The sequence below is a fragment of the Diachasmimorpha longicaudata genome, unplaced genomic scaffold (assembly GCF_034640455.1).
Source record: "Diachasmimorpha longicaudata isolate KC_UGA_2023 unplaced genomic scaffold, iyDiaLong2 ctg00000189.1, whole genome shotgun sequence".
Classification (NCBI taxonomy): domain Eukaryota; kingdom Metazoa; phylum Arthropoda; class Insecta; order Hymenoptera; family Braconidae; genus Diachasmimorpha; species Diachasmimorpha longicaudata.
In genome coordinates this window covers 20,001-25,000 of record NW_026973983.1, presented here as the reverse complement: position 1 = coordinate 25,000, position 5,000 = coordinate 20,001, and the positions used below count along the sequence as shown (strand labels likewise).

Here is a 5,000-nt window from a genome sequence, read left to right as displayed (position 1 = left end):
CTGATGTTCTGAACGAACTCCCTGGCCGGAATCACGACGAAGGGATCATTAACCCAGCTCGTCGACAGTGGTGAAGATCTTGATTCTCGCAGCTCGCGCCCATCAACCGACCTGTAAAGTTTACCGGCCCAATCATCATCTCTAACTTTTGCTAGATAGCACCACCTCATCCTTGCACGGTACCATTCATGCTGCGGGACCATCCTGGCCGCTGAAAACTCCGATCGAGTGAGACTCTCCAGGCGACTCCTGACCAACCCGGGTATTCTGGACTCAAATGATGCTACCCCCAATCCACCCTCCGCGACCCTGGCATGGATATACGCAATTGGGACATCCTTAGGGAGGAAGAGCCACTTACGGACATACTGCCTCACAGTTTTGTCCAGCTGTCTGAGCATGCCATGTGTGGTGCTCCCAAACACCAGCCGATGGCTGAATCTAGGTAGCAGAAAGACCTTCAGAATGGTCAGTCTCTGCTGGGGTTTCAGTGGGGCAGCGGTTACTTTCCTCAGGAGATCCTCAAACTCCATCGCTGGCGCCGTGGGCCCACGGTGTCCAAAGTTCACCCCAAGGTGTTTCCAAGTGTCAACTACCCCCATTTGCGCTATCTGCATGCCTGAGACTAAGAATAACGCTTCGGTTATTGTCTTCATTTTCTTGTCCCTCCCCGATGCAATGAGGGACAGGGCTCGGCACTTGCTTGGAGATGGTTGAAGCCCATGGTCTGCTAGGCACTTCGTGGCACAGTTCAGCATCAACTGGAGACCTTGCCTAGACCCTGCCAGTAATACTAGATCATCAGCAAAGGCCAAGGCATTCACAACTTTACCACTGAGCCCGTAGCCACATTCATCTGGCAGTTCCCTCAGCACCGCATCCATGACCAGGTTGAATATGAATGATGACAGCGGGTCGCCTTGCCGAACCCCTTGGCCCATATAGATCGGTTGCGATCTCTGCCCATCCACTTCAATCACCGTACTGGACGTTCTATACAAGGTCATCACATATTTGACGAAGCTCCGTGGGAGTCCTTTCTCCATCATGACCCTTTCGATGGCCTCATGCGAGACCGTATCAAAAGCTTTCTTCACATCAATGGCCGCAAGATGGAGCTCCTTGAGACCCGCACGCGCATCCGCTATGATCGTTGAGAGCACGAATACATTCTCGGCGAGGCCATCCGCCTTTATGAAGGCTCTCTGCCTTTCATCGAGCAGGGGGAGGCCGAGTAGTCTTGCGGAAAGAACCTTGTGATAGTGCCTCAGCACAACCGACGCTATGGAAATCGGCCTGAACTTCGCAGGATCCATCGTACCCGCTTCTTTTGGGATAAGGATGGTCCTAGTGTTCCTCCACGGCTGTGGAACAACCCCTGAGTACTGGAAGATGTGAAATATTATGGACTTCACGTGGTCCGGCACCCTGCTCAGCCAATCAGCAGAGCTAAGGCCATCCGGTCCTGCAGCCGCTTTTCTATCCGGTCCATTCCGCACTACCTCCTCGACTGTTATTGGGTCACAAATCTCTCGGTACACCCGATCCGCAGTGCTGAGTGCGATTCCCATTGTAGGGTTAGTCTCCTCAAATATCGGCCGCCAGAATTTCTCCTGGGTCGTCAAATTCGGATGCGGTCCATTTGCTGTATCACCATCGAGGATCTTCCCAACGGCTTTGGACATGTTCCGTCTCCAGAGGCGCTGAATATCCTTATAGTCTAGTTTCCGTTGCTTCCTCCGTGACAGTTCAACCCCTGTCCCTACTGGGCGGATTCCTCCGCGGCTACGGGTGCGGTTGCCGCGTAAGTCAGGAAGGGCTGTTAACAGCCAGTCCTCCAGCTCCTGCGACGGGTCCTCGTTTCTCAGCGCCTTGTTGACAGCCCGCCTTAGCCGGCAAGCACTATTGTCACTCCTTGGCGAGCCTCTAGATTGATGGGCCTCCAGATCCTGTAGGTCCTGTTGAAGAGTACTCCGGAGGGAATCCTGATTATCCACAGGCAGTTGGTTAGCGTGCTGCCGTAGCCTACTACTATCCTCAACTCGACGGACCCTCCCAGTTCGTCCCTCTGCCGTTAGCTGCCGGGTGATATCCAGATACTGGACTTCTTGTATCACCGGATCTCCTCGAGCAAGGTGTCCATTACTGTCGCTCAATCTCTGTGACTTATATTCCTCGACCATGCGCTTGTACTCAGGTTTCTGTCTCTGCTTCTTGATGGATTCCTGGTTCCTGCCGGTGCCTGCCATTTCCACGAGGTACAGGTTCATAAACTTGACAGTATCTGGGGCTTTCGCTTCGGCGGCCGCCATCATCCTTAGGTGCTCTTTGTTCCACCTGGCCTTCACTCTATCCGTCACTACTAGCTCGTTATTCTCGACTGGGTGCTGACTCGCTCTATGGACACCTAGGGCTCTGGAGTTCTTAAAGTAGCGGTCGCAGTGTGGGCATGGGATTAGATTTTGGCCAGGGGCTCGCTGGGCTGCCTGCTGAAGTGATGCCCTTCCCGATGGGTTTCCCTGCATCGACTCCCCCTGAGGAGAACACGGAGAACGATTATAAATATATCTTAAATTAATCTCACCGACTGGCGATATTGGGACATCGCCATCCATAACTTGTGTGTCTAAGGAATTATCGGTGAGTGATGGCTCCAAGGAGGCACATAATTCGCGGGTTAGTTGGGTATCGCCTTGATTTAACCGGCGGCCGGTGTTAGACGCCTCATTGGGCCCCGGCAGGACGCTACGCCTTGTCAGCATATCTGGGCTTCTACGACTCATCATTCTGGGTTGTAGTTAGTGCTCCGCACCTTGTCCAGTAACTTGGCCTTCAAAATTGGGCATACTTTTGTGTCAAGGGCTGAGTGTGACACCTCCCTTCGCTTCTCCTTCGTGCAATTTGCACATCTGAGTTCCCCCTTGGACTTGCAGTCCCTGGACTCATGCTCCTCAGAGCATTTCCCACACACAGGCGAGCGGGAAGGGCAGCTTACTGCTTTATGTCCAAAGCCAAGGCACTTGTGACACTGCAGCACCCGGATATGGTCCTCCACGTGGCAAGAAGAAAAGCCTATAAACAACCGTTTCTTCCTGTGCAGTCTGCTCCTCCCACCGGGGTCCGTTTCAATCACGAAGCTCGTGACATGACTGGTGGCTTTTGGCTTGTACCTGAAGACAGTCCTGATCTTGACGGCATCCTCTCCCACGAAGTTACCCTCATTGATGAGTGCCGGCAGTTCCGCCTCAGAGGTGTCCTTGGGAACTCCAAAGACAATCAGCCTAGGCTGCAGCTTCTGCGGTATTCTCAGCTCCAGCCCTTTTTCCTGGAGCGCCTTGGAGGCCTGAAGCTTCTCCAGGTTAACCGAGTGAGCCACAATCCTGACTCCTTTATCCCTAGCTGTGGTGGTGATCCTCGACACCTTCAGGTCATAGTCAGATGGTTTGAGGCATCCCTTGACTGTCTTCTCAACCTCTGCAGCGGACTTGTACCTGGAGTTCGCCTCCCGAGAGGGCTGAATGAAAAACGAAGTATCGGTGCTTACGCTCAGGATATTCCTGGCTATCTCCTTTGCAGCTTCCTGTTGTCTACTCGTGCTCCGTGCGCCATACCCTTCACCTGCTACAGCAGCTGAATAGGAGATACCCCCCGCAGAGTGCTCACTCAGCTTCCGCTCGATAGATTTTACACTAGTCTTGACCTCCTCGCGATTTCGTCCAATCCCTGCAGAGACCGTGTCCAGTCTCTCCAATACCGGCCTCAGCTGCTCATTTATGAGCTCGACAATGGCTTCCCTGGTCACTGATGGCTGCTTGGACACCTCTGTAAGGGGATCCTTTAAAAGTTTTTCCAGATTCTCGTGATTACTCCTCACCATGGTCTCGCAGTACTGAGCTTCACGTCCTCGTGCTAATTCGAAGAACTCATCAAAACGCTTAGTCACCGCATCCTCCAGTTCCAGGATTGTCTGGATACGCGTTGCCAGTTCCGTGTAGGCTTTTGAGACCTTGTAGTACGCTGACGAAAGTCCTCTTGTTCCAGAGTTCACAGCGTCGCCCCTAGCTTTAGTCTCGGACGATGGTTTCGAATTCTCCAGGTTATACAAATGCCCACTCACATCCACGTCCAGGGCCTTTACGTCTTCCAAGGTTAATGGGAGGACTAGGTCATCCTCCCCGGCAAGGTTTGGCGATGAACGTGCTCTCTTCCTACGACCCGCCGCTGCATCATGAAACAGACGCGTGCGAGTTGGGTTTGGTGTACCCTCATTGCATGACATTGCACCGTGGTACGGTAACGAGCCTACAGTGGGTAACCCGCCGTTCAGTCGGTATTACCCGTTACCCTAGGAGCAACAGCGGCAAGCTTCGCGAAGTCGCCGCCGCAGCGCTTGCGGCGAGAACAGCTGATTTCTCAGTAATGGACGATGCTGGCAATTGGCACTATGGAAAAATACAGCATTTGTCGCTTTAATTCCACGGCAGGGAGTACACTAACCCCTATGAATTCGCCGGCAAGACGATCCTAGCACACACGCACACTCGCTGAGACACACTTTGACACTATAACTCGACTCTTTACCACTGTTTTAACCGTTCAAAGGCGGAGCAAAACAAAACACGTCTCACCCACTTAAGAGAGTCATAGTTACTCCCGCCGTTTACCCGCGCTTTTTTGAATTTCTTCACGTTGACATTCAGAGCACTGGGCAGAAATCACATTGCGTCATCACCCGCTAGGGCCATCGCAATGCTTTGTTTTAATTAGACAGTCGGATTCTCCTAGTCCGTGCCAGTTCTGAGCTGAGCGTTGAATGGCGGCCGAAGAGAACGACTACGACACGGTGAAGTATCACAGAAGCCTCGCAGCAAGGAAGATCCGTGGGAGGCCAAGGCACGGGACCGAGCTCGGATTCTGAAACATTACTGATCCATTCACCTCGCCCAGGCCCGGCACGTTAGCCAAACCCACTTCCCGACCAAGCCCGACACGCCCCGCTC

At 53.1% G+C, this 5,000-nt stretch overlaps 1 pseudogene; it reads right to left on the bottom strand.

Moving 5' to 3' along the window:
* The window catches only part of LOC135172179 (large subunit ribosomal RNA), a 9,798-nt pseudogene that overhangs the window by 2,441 nt on the left and 2,357 nt on the right, over positions 1–5,000 (bottom strand).